This window comes from Pantherophis guttatus, chromosome 6, assembly GCF_059756535.1.
Source record: "Pantherophis guttatus breed Tessera chromosome 6, ASM5975653v1, whole genome shotgun sequence".
Classification (NCBI taxonomy): domain Eukaryota; kingdom Metazoa; phylum Chordata; class Lepidosauria; order Squamata; family Colubridae; genus Pantherophis; species Pantherophis guttatus.
The window spans coordinates 67,477,911-67,499,910 of NC_142068.1; positions in this window are offsets into that span (position 1 = coordinate 67,477,911).

The window sequence follows — 22,000 nt, forward strand, 5'->3', positions numbered from 1 at the left end:
TCTCTAAACCAGTGTTTCCCAAACTTGACCCTTTGAAGATGTATGGACTTCAACTCCCAGAATTCCTCAACCAGGCATACTGGTTGGGGAATTCTGGGAATTGAAGTCCATGCATCTTAAAATAGCCAAGTTTGGGAAACACTGCTCTAAACCAATTTTAGAAAATTCTGACCTGACTAATGCACTTTTGCAAGAACTTGCCAGATGTTCAGTCTAACCTGCAGGCTATCATGTGTTCCCACTGAATAATTTTCCTACTGCCCAACCTGGTTTATACCTTGGTGTCTTAAACTACACACTAATTTCGGTCACATCAGCTGGGTGACCTTGGGTCACTATCACTCTCTCTCTGCTCTTGGAAGAAGGCAAGGACAAAACACTTCTCAAAGTCTTGCCAAGAAAGTCTTGCCAGGTCAAGCTCAGGAGTCAACACTGATTTGGAGGTGTGATATATAGTTACATTACATTTATAAGATTGAAGTATCAAAAGTGGAAGGTGTTCACTATTTGAAAGGTGAGCATGAAAACCATCTACCTCGAGAGTGGAGAACCTGGAGAAATACAGGTGGTCTTTAATTTATGATCGCAATTGGACCAGAATTTCTATCACTAAGCAAAGAAGTTGTTAAGTGAGTCATGCAGAGTTAAACATATTAAGCTTCTCCCATTGATTTTGTTTGTCAAAAGCTGGCTGGGAAAGACACAAATGGCAATTGCATGGCCCCAGGACATGGCAACCATTGTAATTATATGTTGGTTGTCAAGTGCCTGAATTTTGATCATATGACTGTGGAGATTCTGTGACAGTCGTAAACGTGAGAACGGGTTGTAAATCCCCCTTTTTCAGTGCTATTGTCACTTCAAACAGCTGCTAAGTGAATTGTTATAAGGTCAGAACTACCATAGTTGCTCGGAGGTTGCTTTCAGTGGAAGATGATAGATAGATAGATAGATAGATAGATAGATAGATAGATAGATAGATAGAGAGATGGATGGATGGATGGATGGATGGATGGATAGAGATGGAAAGATAGAGATGGAAAGATAGAGATAGATAGAGATAAATGGATGGATGGATAGAGATAGATAGATAGAGACAGACAGACAGACAGATAGAGATACATAGATAGAGAGGATAGATAGATAGATAGATAGATAGATAGATAGATAGATAGATAGATAAATAGATAGAGATAGGCAGAGAAATAAATAGAGATAGATATAGATGGATGGATGGATAGAGATAGATAGATAGAGATAGATAGATAGAGACAGACAGACAGACAGACAGACAGACAGACAGACAGACAGACAGATAGCAATAAATAGAGAGGATAGATAGCGAAACTGCACTATTAGAAAAGAAAGAAAACCAATGAAAAAGGAGGAACTCCGAAAGGGGGAAAAAAACCCAGAAATTAAATCAACCAAGTTCCCATAGGGTTTCCAGCCAACAACATCTGGGTGACAAAAGAGGAAACTTTACTCATTATACTATTGTAACAAGATCAGAAGAGGATCTAAAAGGTACTAGAGTTTGGTTCCAGTGGGGGACCTTCCTCTACAAAGCAGTCATACAAAAGGAAAGGCCCACTAGGGACCTGACACGGGGGAACAAAAGTCTGCTTTTGAAATGAAGCAGGAAAAATTGCTCGGAGATTGCTTTCAGTGGAAGATGATAGATAGATAGATAGATAGATAGATAGATAGATAGATAGATAGATAGAGATAGAGAAATAAATAGAGATAGATAGAGATGGATGGATGGATAGAGATAGATAGATAAAGATAGATAGAGAGAGACAGACAGATAGATAGCAATAAATAGATAGAGAGGATAGATAGATAGATAGATAGATAGATAGATAGATAGATAGATAGATAGATAGATAGATAGATGGATGGATACTGTACATAGATATACAGTATATGGAGGAAAGAGAGAAACCCAGAGAGAGAGAGACACAGAGAGAGCAACATTACTTGTTTCTGCACTCCAGGAATGGTTGCCAGCCAATTCTGAAGCTTGGATCTCCTCTTTGTCTTTCTGCTTAAACAAATCAAAACGTGCAAACAAACAAAGAGGGTCAACTAAGCTTTGTGCCTGCCTCTCTGCAAGTCCTCTGAGATTCCTTGCTGCTTTCCGTATGAAAGGCCTGCTTTTAGAAGCTGTAAACTCACGATGGTATGGCCCTTGCCTGATTGCCTACCTTCTGCAGGATTATGTTAATATAGCTCATTGTGGGATTTAGGAGAGCTTTGGAAACATCAGTCGTTGTGGTTGTACTAGGTAACCGGGTGGAAAAAAGCTGCCACCTTGCTGATTTTGCCTTTGATGTTCCCTTTTTCCCTGGAAAAAAAGACTCAGGAAATCACACAGCGCGCGCACACACACACACAAACGAAAACTCTGGCTGTCCCAATAGGGCAGCTTATCAGCTAATTTATGTGGTCTATATTTTAGCCTAGAGGATTCATTTCTCATGGGTATATTCAGAAGTTCATGCACTGGAGCCCTAGAGCTTGCTGTGGCTGCTAGTATAATTTGAGAAATTTTGATACTAAGAATACAAAAGATGTGAGATGTTGTGAACAGTGATTAGCATGAGACACACAGGCTTTAAAAGTGTCTGGGCTTTAATGAGGGGCACATATTCTGACTCATATCATAAATACATTTAAAATGAACAGTTCTGCTCTTTTTTTTTTTTTTATGGCAGCTTCTACCATAAAGAAAACACATTTTGCATTTTGTACATTTTGGAATAAATTGCTGCTGGTGCTAAAGAATGACCTTTTCTTCTTGCAGCATAGATGGGGGGGAACAGGTGGTGGTGGGAAATAATTATAATAATAAATTTCTTCCCCTTTCTTCCCCTGTTATGTGTCTTCCTCGACTTCAGGTCCTCTACCAGTTTGAGGTTTCTTCAGAGTATGTTAGCTGCTCCTAGCATTGTACCCTTCTGGATACAGAGCTCTGATATTGCTCCTGGGATCTGTTGAAGCCACTCTTCCCGCTTCGGTGTCACCGCTAGGGGTGAAATTCAGCCAGTTCTATCCGGCTCGGGCAAACTGGTAGCAATGGCTGCTGGAGGCTCCGCCCACCCGCACGGACGTCATGATGTCGCTTTTTTGAGACATTTTAAGTCTCTGCGCATGCGCAAAAGGCTTTACACATGCGTGGACAATGGCGCATGTTTGCTTCACTCGCACACACACGGCGCGCACACATTTGCAAACCAGTAGGGAAGATAAGTGAATTTCACCCCTGCTCACCTCCCTGAATGTTACTACTGTTACTGGGATCACTTTGGCCTTTCAATCCTCTCTTGTTCCTCCTTCAGGCCCTGGTATTTCTCCAGCTTCTCATACTCCTTCTTCCTGATGTTGCTGTCACTTGGCACCACTACATCTATTACTACGATTGTCTTCTGGTCCATGCTTACATGTCTAAAGAACCGTGGTGGCGCAGTGGTTAGAATGCAGTATTGCAGGCTGACTCTGCTGACTGCCAACTTCTAGCAGTTCTGCAGTTCGATTCTCACTGGCTCAAGGTTGACTCAGCCTTCCATCCTTCTGAGGTTGGTAAAACGAGGACCCAGATGGTTGGGGGCAATATGCTGACTCTATAAACCACTTAGAGAGGGCTGAAAAACACTGTGAAGCAGTATATAAGTCTAAGTGCTATTGGCATTGTCTACTACCATAGTGTCTGGTTGATTGGCTAGTACCTGTCTGTCCATCTAGATCTGGAAGTCCCACAGGATCTTAGCCCTCTCATCCTCCATGACTTTCTGTGAGATTCCCCCCTCTGGGTTTGGGAGGGACTAGTCCATACCCTGTGCTGATGTTCCTGTACACAATGCCAGCTCTATCTCCCCCCTCCCCCCTCTCTCCTCCCCTCTTTCACACACACACACACCTGTCTCTCACATACACCTCTCTCTCTCTCACACACACCCGTCTCTCTTCATGAATGGGTGTTTTTCTTGTATTTATTTTATAGGCACCAAGATATGCCTGTGAGCATCCTGTTTTTGCTTCTTTTTTTTCAGCATCTTCCCAGACATTTGGACCTCTCAGGCGTCCATTAAATTCCAAGAAAAGATATCACACACAACTTTAAAAAAAAAAAATCAGCAAGTTGTAGGGCAATGGGAAAACTATTTCTGATGGTGGAGGAAAGCAGCTGTTACATCACCTTATAGCAAGAAAGTAAGTTTGGAAACATCCACCAATAGAAGTGCTAAGGGAATTCTAAGTTTCTGAGTTTGAGACAGAAATAAAGAAGCCTTTTTCATAGACAAAGAAAACTTTGAGGAACGGAGATGATAACAGGTAGCACCAGTATTTCTATGCATGGCTGATATCTGCTCAGAACCTCTGAGATCTGTGGCTTTCTAATGAAGGAATGTAAACCTGGCCTTGGGAACGGGGAAGGAAGGAGTGATTCATGAAGAAAATATCACTCAGCCAAGAGAAAGACCAACTCAAGGGATCACAGCCTTGATTTTGTTTGGTATAAGAAGGAGTTGGAGAGAAACTCCAGGAGGCCCTCAAGGTTCCTGTCAGCCCTTCGAAGTAGGCCAGGTCAAGAAACAAAAAACAGGTTCTTCATTATTGCCTCAGGGCAGAAAAACAAAATCTTCCCAACGATTATTCACCATCAAAACAGACCCTTGCTTCATTGCTTCACACGAGAAGGCATTTTTGGTCCTCTGCAGATTTTAAGTTTTGCTCCTATTCTGCTTATGTGTACGCTAAGCATCGTGTCAAATGTCCCTGTGTTACCATACTGTCCTCGGTGCTCTGGATGATGGCTCTCCTTTGCAATGTCGTATCTTCCTTTGTTTCACTCCTTGTTTCCTTGAGTAAATTGGTTAAGTCAATTAAGCTTCTGAGGCTCCTACTTTGGACAAAAACCCCTGCTGGAAGGGGGAAAAAAAAGCAAAAGTATAGCTTTTATCAATGTTCTGCATCTTCGGATACACTGCACTGTTTATACTGCCTGAGTTAATAAATGATGGCAAATTCCTTTAGGCATGATCAAACTGTGAATTTGTGCATCTGATCAAATATTTATTAGCTGCAGTCCATCCCTCGCAAAGACTCTACACTAGGCCAGCTGGCTGGGGAATTCTGGGAGTTGAAGTCCTTTTTCAACTCCCTGAATCTTAAAATTGCAGAGGTTGAAAAACTCCTGTTTTAAACCTTATTCCACAGCACGGGGATGGCCTCAGGGGTTCATACCCCCTCAGGCACCAGAAAGCTGAATATATGAATATCATGATTTTTTAATATCACAGACAAGATGAGTCTTTATTTTTATTTTACAATATTGACCAAAATATTGTATGTTCCTTTCCCTCTTAAGGAAGGTACAGTACCATGCTATTTAATTATCTTTTCCATCTCATTTGCCTGACCTATATAAAGCATGGTTTGATGGGTCTTTCATGCTCAGCATTTCAAACTTCTCTAACTTTATGTCTTCCAATTCCATTTATTTACTTATTACATATTTGTTTCATTTGCTTTAGTAAATACAGTATATAGACTCAATCCCAATTGCTCCAGGTATCTTACAAAAACATAATAATGTGATAGCAATCAAAGGGCGGGAGAGAGACAGAGAGAGACAGACAGACAGACAGAGACAAGGAGACAGAGACAGAGACAAAGACAGAGAGGCAGAAAAAGAGACACAGAAAGAGACAGAGACAGACAGAGACCGAGAGGGACAGAGGAACGAAAACCAGTTTCTTTTCTGTTTAATTGAAGGGAAGATAAGGTGCTGGCCTAGAAACCAGGAAGCTGTGAGTTCTAGTCATGTTTTAGGCATGAAAGCAGCTGTGTTCCTGTGGGCCAGTTGTTTTCACTCTGCCTAACCCATTTCACAGGATTGTTGTTGTGGGGAAAATAGGAGGAAGGAGTATTATGTATGTTCGCTGTCTTGACTTACTTATAAATTAATAAAGGCCAAAAAAATATATAATTAAAATAATCTAATAAATAATAATTAAAAATTGTGGAACAAATTTTTCACACTGTCCTCAAGATACTCCCCCCCCCTCCAGTCCAGGGCACCAAAAGAGAATGTTCTGGATTTTGCACACCTTTATTATCTGCCAATTTTCCTGCGCTGAAAACTGTTGCATCTGCCTAGCTTGTTTCTAGAGAAGAAGGGATGGTGACTCATTAGAGCTCTGCCTATCTCTCCTGCCTAAGATGTCCACTGTGTATCGTAGAAGAAAACTCAATCCTTCTCAGATCAGATGCCATGAACATTCTGAGGGAAAGCCATTCAGAGTGTGGCAACAATTGCTCAAATCGCCTCGTGATTAAAGCCGAGTGCAGCATAACATTTCAATTAAGAAGCCGCTGCTAACCTTCTTTGAAGAAGCTGCAGGGCAGCTCACACACAACATTGATTGATTGATTCATTCCTTGTGTTTGTGCACTACCAGATTCAGCCAAAAATGACTCCCACTGGTTTAACAACATAAAAACAACATGTAAACATAAAAACCAATAGAAACACAAACGCTCACAAAGCGGTGAGTGTTAATGGTAACTGTTCATTCTCCCAAAGGTTGACTCTGTCTTTATCAGGTTCCCGAAGGCCACGAATAAGTGTGACAATCTGAATGGAGGGAGAGAGTGTTCCACATCATTGCACTATTAGATTTGTTCATCAATCTGAATCTTTCATCTCCCCCTTTGTAAGGGGTCATTAAAAGATGTCGTGAGATGAATTGGGAGAATGTGATAAAATGTGCACCTGGAGAAGCTCTGTGTGTGTGTGTGTGTGTGTGTGTGTGTGTGTGTGTGTGTGTGTGCAGACTGGCAACACAGAGCTTGCCCAGAGAGAAGCCTAGATCAAGAGGCTGTACAGCCATGAGGTGGATGGGTATATATGTGGAAGAGACTCAGGGTAGCCACACACTGGAATGTCTCAGGATAAATCTAGTAGGTAAGTAGGTGGTCCACAATCTACTGTACTACTTGACAAGATAAAAAAAAAAGTGGGTTACACAGGTTATTGCTTTAGTTTGCAAGATTCTCTGCATTAGGTATAAGCAAATAAAGGATTTGACTTTTTTTTTTTTTTAATTTGATTTATATGCCGCCCTTCTCCGAAGACTCAGGGCGGCTTACAATGTGCTCAGCAATAGACTTACTTGTATTCCACCTTGTCATCTTCAGGCTGCTGAAGTGGTCCAGTAAGGACCTCAGTACCAAGTCACACAGAGCTTTCCAGGTCAATGTCAGTCCTTTGAATTGCACCAGAAACTTATTGATATGCAATGCAGAGACTATGACATAGGTTGTATGTAATTAAGCAACACCTATATTTTGTTTCAATTGCAGTTTTGGAGTGATCTTCAGTTGGCACCTTCATGTAGAGCACAATAAGCTATATGGGTGATGATAGGCGCATGAGTTACCGGGGAGACCTCTGACTCCAATCCAGGAAACATGTATTATGAATAGCTGGTCTGTATAGCGATAGCACTTAGACTTCAGGGTGATTTACAGCCCTCTCTAAGCGGTTTACAGAGTCAGCATATTGCCCTAACAATCTGTGTCCTCATTTTACTGACCTCGGAAGGATGGAAGGCTGAGTCAACCTTGAGCTGGTTGGGTGTGAACTGCTGGCAGTGAGCAGTGATTTAGCCTGCAATACTGCATTCTAACTACTGCACCACCACAGCTCCTTAATTTCATCTTGCCCTTCTTCATTGGTACAGAGAATGTAGACTGAAACTAGTGCTGGCAACACAGAATCATTCGATCAATGTTATGTAAAATGGACATATCAATTCAATGAAAAGCGGTTTCCGAAATATCTCTCTGTTCAAATCTGCTTGCTGATTTTTCAGCAAGTTTATTCAGAAGTCAAATTTTTCTTGCAGTTTATTAAACAAACACATTTTATATATTTTACGGTTAACTTTTAATTTCCCCATGTGCATACATTGATATTAGGAGAATTCTTTAATATGTTGAGCTTCTTCCAATAAATGCATCATTGGGTTTATTTCATCCTTTTATTTAATCACATGTGTACTGATGAGCATACCTGTTTAAACAAACATTAGGGGAGAAAGATAGAACCTCCCTCCATTTCATATAAAAAAAAACCCTGGAATAGGCTGGCATCTGAGCCTTACCTTCCACCAGTGTGTGAGGCCCATTAGTGGATAGAGCAAGTATTTCAGATGACACTTCCGTGGGGGGGAGGGGGAGCACAATGGTAACCCTTATGAACTATTTGGATATTCCTCTCAATTGGAGGACAAGGCTGTGTATTCTCCACAATCATTGTTATGTCCACCAAGCCATTTTGAGGTCTCTGTTGTGATGGAGACTATGTGATCATCAGGAGGAAAAGAATGATCGGTAATAGGGGTGAAATGCTCCTGGTTTGGACCGGATCGCCTGATCCGGTAGCGATGGCGGTGGGTGGTTCGGAGAACTGGTAGCAAAAATCCCTGCCCCCCCCACCATGCCCAGTTGAGCCGCACAATCATCAGAGGCTTTTTTTTTTTTTTTACTTTTAAAAGCATTTTTTCTACAACCTCTTCCGATGAAAAAATTTTCTGCAACCTCTTGGCCAAAGATGGTAAAAAAAATGCTTTGAAAAGTCTCTGACGACCCCAGCTGAGTTGCCTGATCATCAGAGAGACATTTTTTTAAAAGCCTCTCTGACGATCCCAGCCAAGTTGCCTGATCGGCAGAGGCTTTTCAAAGCATTAGAAAAAATGCTTTGAAAAGTTAAAAAAAAAAAAGTTGGCCACGCCCACACAGTCACATTACCCCCACCCCCACCACCACCAAGCCATGCCCACAGAACCAGCAGTAACAAATTTTACATTTCACTCCTGGTCGGTAGGTAAGCTAAGGAGTTGTTGTATGGAAATTGGTGGGGATGCCATCTGTCTGGTAAACTCGCAAGATTTGTTTTTCTCACCATGTACATGTACACAACACATATGAACAAGATTGTGTTATTTCTCTGTGTCATATAATATATTTGGGTGCATACATAATTTTGTATTTATCTTGTCATATTTATGTGGCATATATTGGAGGTGGATACTGGTCTGTGCGGAAATGGACAGACTAATGTTAAAAATAAAAGATAAAGGGGAGACAGAATACTATGTTATATGGAATAGATTCTATCAATGGTTGGAAGTTAGAATGCGATTGAATCAGGTTAGGCAGAAATGGAAAGAGATACTATATATGTATTAGAATGTAGGTATTAGAATGAAAGATAAATTTGATACTCTAGGACAGGTGTCAGCAACCTGCGGCTCTGGACCCACATGCGGCTCTTTGGGCCCTCTGCTGTGGCTCCCTATTGGGTGATCCCACCACTGGCTGGCCCCGCCTCTTGCCCTTCCCTCCCAGTCACTCCTCGCCTGGCCTGAGAAGGTAAGGGCGACGGCGGGTGATGGAGAAATGGCTGGGGCAGAGACAGAGAGATAGAGAAAGAGGGGGAGAGAGAGAAACATAGAGAGATACAGAGAGAGAGGTGGGGAGAGAGGGAGAGAGGGAGGAGGGAGGGAGAGAGAGAGATGTTAAAAGGGTTTTTTGTGGTTCCTGGTATTTTTTAACAACTGGTTCTCTGCCCTAATGACTGGCTGGGTAGGCGTGGCTGGGGGGGTGTCATGTGACTGGTGGAAGTGAGTGACATCGAGTTGGCCATGCCCACCCAGGTTTTGTGGCTCCCAGTGTTTTCTTTTTTCTTTTTCTTTCTTTTTTTTTCTTCTTTAATTTATATGCCGTCCTTCTCTGGAGACTCAGGGCGGCTTACAATATGTTAAGCAATAGCCTTCATACTTTTGTATATTTATACAAAGTCATCTTATTGCCCCCACAATCTGGGTCCTCATTTTACCTACCTTTGAAAGGATGGAAGGAGTCAACCTTGAGCCTGGTGAGATTTGAACTTGCAGTAATTGCAAGCAGCAGATGTTAATAACAGTGCTTTAGTTCACTGTACTACAGGCTCTTCCCTGCTCTTCTGTGGGAAACGGGTCCAAATGGCTCTTTGAGTGTTTAAGGTTGCAGACCCCTGCTCTAGGATATGATGGTCAGAAATAATTGTACAGCATTAGCACTGCCTAAAATAATATATATATTAGTTTGTTTTTACCTTTGTTTCATTTTGTTTTAATGTATGCCAGTTAGTGTACATTCAAAGTGACAATAACGTTATTCTAACTCTAACTCTGTGATGCTGGCAGGTAGGGATCTTTGGAAGCAATGTCTCTTTGCTGGTGATTCTTATCATAAACCAAAGATTTGGTTATAGGAACCAAAGATTTCAAGCTGATTTTGAGGAGGTCAAAAGGAGACTTCCTGGGTCATGCTGCTCTTCTATTCCTCTGATACTGAGACAGTCTTTTCACTCTATTGAATGACAAAACCAGCCTTCCATTCTCAAAATAGATGGCCATGAACCTTGCCCTTTTAAAAATATTGTGTGCGCTGTCTTCCATTTACAAAAAAGAAATTTCTGAGGAATCTTGAAGAGATGATCTTCTGTGAGAGGAAAGAAAACACTGGTGCCACTCAAATCTTTCTGCTTTCTCAATTAATGATCCTCGCTGACTGATTTTGAAAATAACTCTCATTTAATCCTTAAGGAGAGAAGAGACAAGAGGAAAGAGGAAGAGGCATTTAAGGAACAACTCAGAGGGATTAAAAAACCTTGGTCAGACTTCTTGAGATTTGAAGGAACTGCAGAAGAAGAAACGAGTAGAATGATCTTCCTATCCGTCTTAAAAAAAGATCATATTTTCGTTTCATGGCCTGATAATCTAGGGAGAGTATCCTCAAATCAGGAAATAATTCAACTGAATCTTATGTATATGATATGTATGTATACGTACACTCAAATATGTTCAAACATACTAAAAATTAAATAGAATCAAGTCCTTATTGATTTTGTGAAGTCACTTGAAAACTAGACAAAACTTGAAAAAAACGAACAACAAAGAAGTCATACTTTGTTGAGCCGAATATAAAACAATCCTGCTGGTTTAAACCAATATCTATTTTAGTCCAGCATTTTCTTTCTCATAAGGGCCAACAGATGCCTGTGGAGTGCATAAAAGAGATGGAGACACAGCTTTCTCTCCACCAGGATATAGCCTAGGATGGTATCTGATATGAATATCAAGAAGATACCGGGAGGTGAAAGTAGCATCCTATTCAGCCTGAGCACTTTTTAAAAAGTTAGCAGGAATCCAGGAGTTTCAAAAGGCACTTTTTAGAAGTCGCTGTACCAAGTATGCAATTTGGTGAATGAAATTATGTATATTTTGGTATATGTCGGTGGGGGAAACCCCCCTCCCCAGAACAGAAACAATACAACCTTTAAGATACATAATGAAAGTCTTACATTTGGAAAAAAAACACCACCAAATGCTACCATTTCATAGTTGAAGTGGTAGAAATGCATTGTCAGATGTAAATGCCTTATTCTCCAATGTGTAAATAATGTATATATGGAACATCAGAGGTTAACTTATTCTTTGGACTTTAATGTATTCATAACTTACCACTCCCATTCCTAGCTCCACCCCTTGTATATATAAGGAGCCACCCTCACCATTCTCGTTGCTTCTACCTTGAATATTCAGTGAATATAGAATGCCTATCATAATTAAAAAGAAATATATTTAAAGCTCTAACTCCTATTATCTTCATTGAGTCTGATCCTGAAAATATTGCAACAAGCTGGTAGCAGAGGATGGTTAATTGACTCAATAAGTAATTAAAAATGTCCAAGAAAGATAGGCCCAACACCAGGGCCTACAGCAAAGAAATAGAAACTGATCAAGAGATGATCAACGAATCCACCAATGCGATTTCGAGAGAATCCGAAGAATACACCACTGAAGAAGAAGAACTAATGAGTGAAAATAATGACCAGAAAGAAATCGAAATAGAAAATAACGAACTCAGGTCAGAGATATTAAAGATACTAAAAAGCCAAAAGAATGATGAAAGTCTCATCGCGGACCTCCAGGAGATGCTGAAGAACAGCGGAGCAGCGAGAGAGAAAAACGTCATTAAAGAAAAACCCAAAGATCAAAAAACCGTAAGTGAGATGACTACTGAGAAAATAGTTGTTAAAAAGAAAAGATGTGATCCCGCGCGAAATTTTGAATGGCAGCCATCTTGGTTTCAACGAACTTCAAAAGAGAATGGAGCAGAGCCAATCAAAACGCTCAGTTCAAAATTTCTGGCGCGAAAAACACTATCAGACGAAGAAAGTGAGAAAGAAGTCTCAAACTCTTCAGATGATCCAAAATCAGAAAGTGAAGACGATTTAACAAAATCTCAAGTAAAATCAGCAATGAAAACGCTTTTTGCTGCTTTTGGGCCAAGACTGAAAATTACCAAGACATCTACGAAGAAGCAAGAAATCAAACCGGCGACTCAAGACCTGCACGCTCCCATCCTGACTTCGAAAGCGACGACGCCCGAGCCCAGAGAGCCATGCCGATTTCGCCCTACACCACAGACAAGATCGAATACCAACGCACACAAAAAGAAGAAAAGAACCGTCGCCACCACCAGAACCCCAAAAACCGAGCCAGAGACCGACTCATCTGAGGAGGAGCGGATCGAGAGAGCTGAAAGGGAGAGAACCTTCCACGACGCCACCAAAGAAGAAATGAGCAACGCGCATGTGCGAAACTACGTAGACGACCCAGAAGGACTTGAACTGGCCAGAGAACCGCGCAGACTCATTGCAAGCATCCCAATGCCGTTCTGTAATTTCCTGCACTTGAGAGATCACGGACTGCCCCAGGTTGTAAGTAATGGACAGAATAACGTAGGTAACTTACCCAGTGACTTCCCAAAACTTAGAATTGATGGCATTAATTTACAAGAGTGGTATCAACAGCTTCAGGTTATTTTCATGAAAGAAAATTTACTATTCTTTATAACTAGCCCTCCAAGAAGACCTTGGACTTTAAAAATAGATTGTTTACATCATAGAGCATTTTTCATAATAATATCTAGCGTGTCTCCTGCAATGTATCATAGCATCAAACCAAACCTAACTGTATCAGAAATAATTCAATGCATGTTTAATCTATTTCACAGCGATAGCGTAGCTACAACCACAAGAATGTCTAAGGATTTCTTTTCCTCTAGAGTAAAACCAGGGGTTTCTATAAGTGAGCATTTGATAAATCTAAACAAAATAAGAGCTGAGCTACAATTGAGGGGGGAAGTGATTTCAGATCAAACAATGAAAAGTGTTATTATCAATTCACTTGATCCATCATGGGATAGCTTTATGTCACACTTAGATACCATTAATTTGGGATATTTATCCATAGAAAGTCTATCTAACAAATTGATAGCAGAAGACAATTCAAGAAAAAATCGATCCAGTAACCAAACAGACCACAAACCTTTTAGGAAAGTAGTCTTTCAAGATAAACATAATGAGGCCTTTAGATGCTACAATTGTGGATCCAGGGAACATAGTAGAAGAGACTGCCCCAAAGTCTCAAGAGAGAGACATAGGCCAGAATATAGGAGCAAATATAATTACAGACAATCTTCCACAGATAGACACAAATATAGAAGTCCACCAAATTACAAAGAAGGTAGAGGGGGTAGAGAAAATTCAAAAGAGAGGAAATCTGGGTCACTGAATGGGCTAAATAAACAAGACAGCACCAGAACACAGCAGGATGAGAATAACAATTGGCTTATTGATTCTGGTGCAACAAATCACACCACCAACAACAAAAGTATATTATCTTCATTTATAGAAGATAAGTTTGTGATAAAGGTAGCTAATCAAGAAAAGGTTCAAGTACTAGGCAAAGGAAATGTGACCTTGCCTGGTCTAGGGAAAATAGAGGGGGTATTATTAATCCCAGAAATACCTCACAACATACTAAGTGCCATAAAATTAAGCAGAGAATCTGATATCAATATAGTTTTCTCAAAGGGGAAAGCAACTATAGAAAAGAACAAAACAAATGTAGGTACTGTAATGATAAAAGGAGGTCTACCCTATCTGATAACTAAAGAAAGATGTTTACATAACATTGATTCAAATATGGAAGATTGTATTGAAGCAGATGATGAAAATGTCAGTAACAGTGACAATGATGAGTGTAGAATAACTCATGATCACAAAAATACATACAAAGAAAAGAAACCAAAAATAGGTAAACCAATTCATGATGAGTGTGCTCACATCTTACACAGGAAGTTAGGACATGCAAGCTTTCCTGTAGTACAAAAAATGACTGGACACGCAGAAGGTGTCAAAATAAAAAATTGTGAAAATTATTTGGAATGCTCAGTATGTAAATCCACCAAACTAAAAACCAGTCCCAGACCAAAAAAATCTAACAGATCAACTAACAATATTTTTGATTTGGTACATATGGACTTAGTTGGTCCATTAAGTCCCTCAATTACCTATAGAAAACGTTACTTCCTAACAATAGTGGATGACTACAGCCGATATGGTTTTGTTTACACATTAAAGCACAAGGATGAAACATTTCAGAAATTTAAGGAATTCTACAAACGTATAGAAACACAACATAATATCAGAATAAAGCAAATTATGACAGATAGGGGATGTGAGTTCATGTCTAAAGAATTCTCCCAATGGTTAAAGGATAGAGGAATGTTACATTTCACGTCCAATCCTTTTTCTGCATTTCAAAATGGAGTTGCAGAGAGGAAAAATTCCACACTACAAACCATGATTAGGTGCACATTAGAGGATGCTGGTTTAGGCAAACAATTTTGGTCAGAGGCATTACATTATTCGAATTACACTCAAAATAGAACCTGGTCCAGTATTGTGAATAAGACACCATATGAGGTGATGTACAATAGAAAACCCAAATTATCACACATGCACATATTTGGAGTCACTGCAGACGTACACATACCTAAACAATTGAGGAGAAAGGGAGAAAACGTATCCAGGAGATTAAGATTCATGGGATACGAAACTGGAACCAAAGGGTACAGATTTATTGATAGTAATAACAAATTTATAGTATCCAGAACAGCTGTGTTCCATGAACAGGCCAATTGGTCAAAATTGCACCTTAATGAAATATTTCCTAATAAATGTAAAGATACGATATCTTGCGAGGAAGGAACAACAGAAAATCAAAATATTAACAAAAGTAAGAACAAAACCAAAACTTGGACTAATAGTCAGCATAAAATAAAGACAGACACATTAACAAAAAAGGAAGCTAGATATTTGCATGATAACCATAGCAAGCCTGAAAGAACTATTAGAAACAATAGAAACCAAATACCAAATAAATACAAAGATTACATAATGCATATGAATGGAGAACAAATAACACCTAATACATATGAAGAAGTATTGAAACTTCCACATGAAGAAAGAGAAAAATGGGAACTAGCTATGGAAAAAGAGATGGAAAGTTTACAAGGATTAAATGTATTCACACCTGCGATCGCACCTAAGGATAAAACAATTATAGGTACCAGGTGGATTTATAAAATTAAGAACTTAGAAGGAGGCAATACCTTATACAAGGCTAGACTAGTTGCACAAGGCTATGCACAAAAATATCCAGAAGACTATACTGATACATATTCACCCACAGTGAGAACAGAGAGTGTCAAAACAGCCCTTGTAGTAGCATCTGCACTCAATCTGGACGTATTCCAATATGACATACAGACCGCATACTTACATGCAAAATTAGATAAGGAAATATATGTAAGAGCACCACACAGTCAATACACTAATAAGAACGAAATTTGGTTATTAAATAAGAGTCTGTACGGATTAAAGCAATCCGGCAAAAGATGGTACGATTGCTTGGTAAAAGTACTTAAGACCATGGATTTCAACGCCACCACTGCTGATAACTGTTTCTTTGTAAAAAAGAGTAATGATCATATTGAATTTGTATTAATTTACGTGGACGATATTTTATACATTGGAAAGCATAAAGAGAGCAGGGAAATCTTTGTAAATAAGTTAAATGAACACTTCTCACTGAAATCTCTGGGTAAAGTGAATAAATACCTTGGTGTGCAAATTAACAAAACTAAAAGGGGATTCAAACTTACACAGAAAGATAAAATCATCGAACTCCTAAACAAATGTAACTTAAATAATGCCAAAACCTGTGACACCCCTATGCAAACTGATTTTCTTAGAAACACTGATGAATCTTCCCCTGAGTTTAAAGACAACACATTTTACAGATCAGTTATAGGTTCACTCCTTTATATATCTAATTGGACTAGGCCAGATATTGCATTACCTCTCAATCTATTGTCAAGATATGTTAGTAAACCAACCTTGTATCATTGGGAAGCTGTCAAAAGAATTCTAAGATATCTGAAGGGTACATTAGATTTTTGTTTAATGTTGGAACCCAATAATGACAGAGAACCAAAAATTACTTGTTATGCTGATGCAGATTGGGCTGGTGATACATCATGCAGAAAGAGTACTTCTGGTTATGTTTTTCTATTGAATGATTGTCCAGTTTACTGGTATACTGGTAAACAAGAACTAGTAGCCACTTCTACTACAGAAGCGGAATATGTTTGTTTGTCCAAGGCTGCAAATAACCTTGTATGGTTCAATGATCTGATCACTGATGTTTGGAAGAAACCCACTTTACCATTTATTATGCATGAAGACAATAAAGCGGCCATTGAAATATCCAGATCCGATGCAATTGGACAAAGGTCCAGGCATATTGATATAAAGTTTAAGCATGTGAGACAACTGTCTCAAGACGGATTCATTAAAGCAATACATTGCGATACTTCTGAACAATTAGCTGACATATTAACAAAACCCTTACCTTCTAAACAACACAAATATTTAACTTCTAAATTATATGTATTATATTGTCCTGAATCAGAATGTAATTGGTGTTGTGTAACGAACCGGCATTTAGAGGGGGATTTGTCAGATGTAAATGCCTTATTCTCCAATGTGTAAATAATGTATATATGGAACATCAGAGGTTAACTTATTCTTTGGACTTTAATGTATTCATAACTTACCACTCCCATTCCTAGCTCCACCCCTTGTATATATAAGGAGCCACCCTCACCATTCTCGTTGCTTCTACCTTGAATATTCAGTGAATATAGAATGCCTATCATAATTAAAAAGAAATATATTTAAAGCTCTAACTCCTATTATCTTCATTGAGTCTGATCCTGAAAATATTGCAACATGCATTTTGCTGCAAGATGTGCTGATATAATAAACAGCAATTAGAGATTGTTCCTTACTCTCCACAATTTTGATGTTTTATAGTTATTATACGCTATCCAGAAATCCATGAGAAAAACAAGAAGACTTAACTGGGTCAATAAATAAGGCTGCTTATACATATTGAATTAGATAATCTAGTAGATATAAATACGGTAGTATCATTTCTTGACTTCTGGTTAAATTTCCTGAATAGAGACATCATGCGGTTATTAGCTAACAAACTACATCAGCCAACTAAGCATACACTTAAAACATATAGAATGATATAATTGTTTTTCTTTGTGCATCCATAGTGGATGACTGCTTCTCAGGGCAACCCAAATATGTTTATTTATATACCTGATTCTGTTCTGTTCAAGGGGACTTCTTACCAGAGAAGTGTGAATAGGAGTGCAATTTAAAGACTGCAAACTGTGGTAATGATGCTATTGCATGTATTCCAAGGCCAGTCATACACTTGGGAGTTGCTATCAGTTGCTACATGTAGCATGTAAACATATAGTGTCGTCAGACATTATATATGTGGGACAGTTGATCCAGAATAAGGCTTGCAAGACTAATAAATTGAACTAGACTCTTGGATTTCACTGCATTTACATTTTGTGAGTCATACTGACTTTCAACCTGTTTCTAGGCTCAATTTAAAGTGCTAATACTAATCATTATCCATCCTTCTCCCCTGATTTATTAGATTTTCTTTGGAAGTCCTACTATAATTTAAAATACGCTCATTGTCCAACAACCAGCTGTGACTAGTCCCCATGACTTCCTTTCCTCTCCTACTCGCTCTCCATATTATTTTCCTTATTCATTATGGTAAAAATAATAGGTGTCTGCACCACATTTCTTACCCATTACATTGCAGCCGAAATTCTTGGCGTTTTAATCCCAACAGATCTGGAGGATAACAGGTTGAGGTGGAGTGACGAACGGTGCTGCAGCAGGGCAATGCTGCTTAGCTGAAGATATTGCTTTTCATAAACTTCTAATTCTTATATTAGACAGTATAAAGAGCATTAATTTGGGCCTTTTCTGCAAGGTCTCATTAATACTGCTGCTCCAATACATGACAGCTGGAGGAAAGAGAATGTGTTATTTCTTGGTTACTTGAAGGGGTTTCTGTGGGCAAATTTCTATGTTATATATTTGAATGTTGGAGTTCATATCCTAAGTAGAAGGTTGCATCTGGCTGACCTTCGAAAGCTAAGCAAGGTAGCGTCTCATTTGTGCTTGGATGACAGACAAACTCAGAAACCAGTGTTGTAGGCTAGATTGGAAAATGATGGTGGTGGGGGGAAATATTGCCCCCAAAGGCAATAGCAAACCAACTCTATATTCTGTCACAAAGGTGACATTTGTGTGAATTAATATATGTCATATTCTAGACTGAGCAATCACACAGTGGCAGATTTGCAACTGTTTTAATGCTGGGCTAGTAATTCAAACTAAGAAGGTAAGTTAAACAGGTGAACAGTTTTACCTGCTTAAACTGCAAGTAAAATATTCAGGTGGGAGCTGCGCAAAGTTTCAAAAGAGAGACAGGAAATGGGGGATGTTGCACAGCACTGGAAGGACCAATTCAGGTTAAAGTAGGAGTTCAGGAGCCCAGAGCCATAACTCCACAGAGTCCAGCCCAGGTTTGTAGCTGTGAGATACTAGAGGGCAGTCTAGAAAGTAGAAAATTAATGGGGTCTATGTGCCTTGGAAGAAGCAAGAGAAAAGTTAAAAAATGAAAGAAAGAAGCGAGTGGACAAGAAAATGAAACTGTCCCATTCTGACTAATGAGAAGTGGTAGATAACTTACCCCTTATTTGGTATATAGGAGATTTAACTGATTTGGATTGGCCATTTTCTCAAAGGACATAATGCCACTTGGTGCTTTATTGGTCAAGAATCGAAGGGAAGATGAAGCTGAGCCAAAATAGATATAAAACTGGGCAAGTTTGCACAGAAGATATGCTATAAGAAAAACCAACTGTATAGGTACAGGCTAGGTAAAACCTGGCTTAATGCCGTAACCATGAGAGGAATGTTGGAGTCCTAGTGGACAATCACTTAAATGTGAGCCACCAGAGTGCAGCAACAGCCAAAAAAGCCAATGCAATCCTAGGCTGCATTAATAGAGGGATAGAATCAAGGTCATATGAAGTTCTAGCACCACTTTACAAAGCCTTGGTAAGACCACACTTGGAATTCTGCATCCAGTTCTGGTCACCACAATATATATATACATATATATATAAAGTTGAAATTCTGGAAAGAGTGCAGAGAAAAGCAACAAAAATGATTAGGGGCTAGAAGCTAAATCAAACAAAAAATGGTTAGGGAAACTGGCAGGGGTGAAATGCTCCCGGATCAGACTGGATCACCTGATCTGGTAGCAATTTTGGCTGGTGGTTCGGCAATCCGGTAGTGACGGTGGAGCATAGCTATGCCCACCCGGCCAGGTGTCATTACTTCCTGGTTTTAACCAGGAAGTAATGTGTTTTTTACCTTCTGCACATGCGCAGAAGCTTTTGTGCATGCACAGTTTATGCGCACGCGCAGAATGTCTGTGCGCACCTGTGACGTGCATGCACTTCCAAACCGGTAAGGAAGGTAAGTAGATTTCATCCCTGGGAACTGGGTATGTCTATTCTAATGAAAAGAAGGATTAGGAGTGATATGATAGCCCTGTTCCAATATTTGAGTGGCTCCTATGAAGATGAATAGGTCAAACTATTTTCTAAAGCACCAAAAAGCAAGAGAGGAAAACAAATGGTTGGAAACTAACCAAAGAAAGAAGCAACCTAGAAATAAGGAGAAATTTCCTGACAGCGAGGACAATTAACCAATAGAATAACTTGCGTTTAGAAGTTGTGGGTGCTCCATCACTGGAAACTATCCAAAAGAGACTGGATGACCATTTGTCTGAAATGGTACTGTATAGAGTCTCCTGCTCGAGCAGGGGGTTGGAGTAGAAGACCTTGGAGACCCCTTCCAACTTTATTATTCTATGTTCTATGCTCTTCGTGGAAGTCGTTTCATCTCTTGAAGTTGCCTCCATCATGGTGTATGTTTCTATCATTATACTGAGCTCTGACCTCTAACAGTAGCTTGAAGCATATTTACGAGTATGCCTTAAAAGACATACTAGCTTAGCTCACACTTTCAATATTTGACTCTGCAACCCTGCTTAGAACTGCACTGTAAGAAAAATGTTATTTACAATATGGCTGGGGGGGAAAGGTAGAGGAATTGAGATTGGGGCAGCAGTGGGCAGTTAAATCTCTCTTAAACTATTGACACATATATCACAGAGAAAGCAGCTAGCTTGGGGCAATTGTTATCTACTTAGCAACCTGCTGTGATTGGGGGGTGGGGGTGGGAAGAAAAATCAAACCAACACCAAGAGTTACTTAAAATGAAAGCTTATCCTTGAATCTTTGGGGGTTGAAAATGGAGGGAAAGAAAATGTTTGGAAATGCTGGCTTTTGAAGAAAAACTCTTAGGAAGAAGGAGCCTTTCAAAAATAATTTCACACATCCCTGTCATCCAGAGGCCACAGATTATTTGCAGTATGCTGGCTAATGAATAAATTTCACTGCCTTTCAGCATCTCAGAAGGGGAATCTGAAAGAGCTACAAAGACAAAAGGAGTGCACCGAGGTGTGTACATTGATCATGTGTCTTCCTAGAGGTGGCATTCAATAAAGACAAATGTTGGCGAGCCAAAGATATAACCACAGGAGCTGAGATGCCATGAAAAATGAATTAACCTTTTCTCTGCTGGAATTCCTACATCATTATTTTCGGCTCAAATGGGTGTTTCACCGTAATCGATGGTGTTTTCAACACCTGTTTTCAACACCCCATCTGCCAGATGTTCCTGGAAGGTGTAAAATGGGTTGAGCTTCTGCAGCACATGCATCTGGATAGGAAATTGGTGATGCATTGAAAAAGAGTCAAAGGGAGATTAATGTTTTTATAGCATATACATTTGCTAAAGGTCAGTGCATGCTTTTTCAAATACCACTGCACATTTATGCATCAGTATGCGCTTTTAAGTTGAGTCTTCCAATTGTTCATATTTCCAAAAATGGGAAACTCATAGTTATTTGTTTGCTTTTGGAGAGAGTCAATGCAAGCACCACATTGGCTCTTGATAGTCTAATGTGCATATCTATAGGTTCTCCCGATGATCTGGGAGCATGACCTTGAAGGCCTAAACAGGCATGTTTTTCCTCTTTCTTTCTAAATTTCAACTCTTATTTCTTCATAAAGAATTCTTAGAAGCTCAAAATCCAGTTGACTGAATTCATTTTGCATCCATATGACTTTTGGATTCACCCTCCCTCTTTGTTTCAATAGCCTAACAAATCTATAATTAAAGATTCTCAAAGCAAGACTGTCAGCAAAAGAAAGAGCTGTCAGAAATATATTATCTAAGCAATCCTTAGAGCAGCTTTAATAGCCAGCATATTTTCAGCTTTATTATCCTCTAGTGTAATGAAGCAGAGATGGAAGCAACATGACTAAGGTTGCGTAGTCAGTTCATGGCAGAGACCAGAACTAGTATCCCTTCTGAAATGGAACAACATTAACTTCTTCTTCAACATTAACTAACTTCTTCTTGGGTGTCGGCTATTCCTGCCAGCTTAGTGTTATTTGCAAATTTGATGAGTTCCCCTTCCATTCCCTCATCTAAGTCATTTAT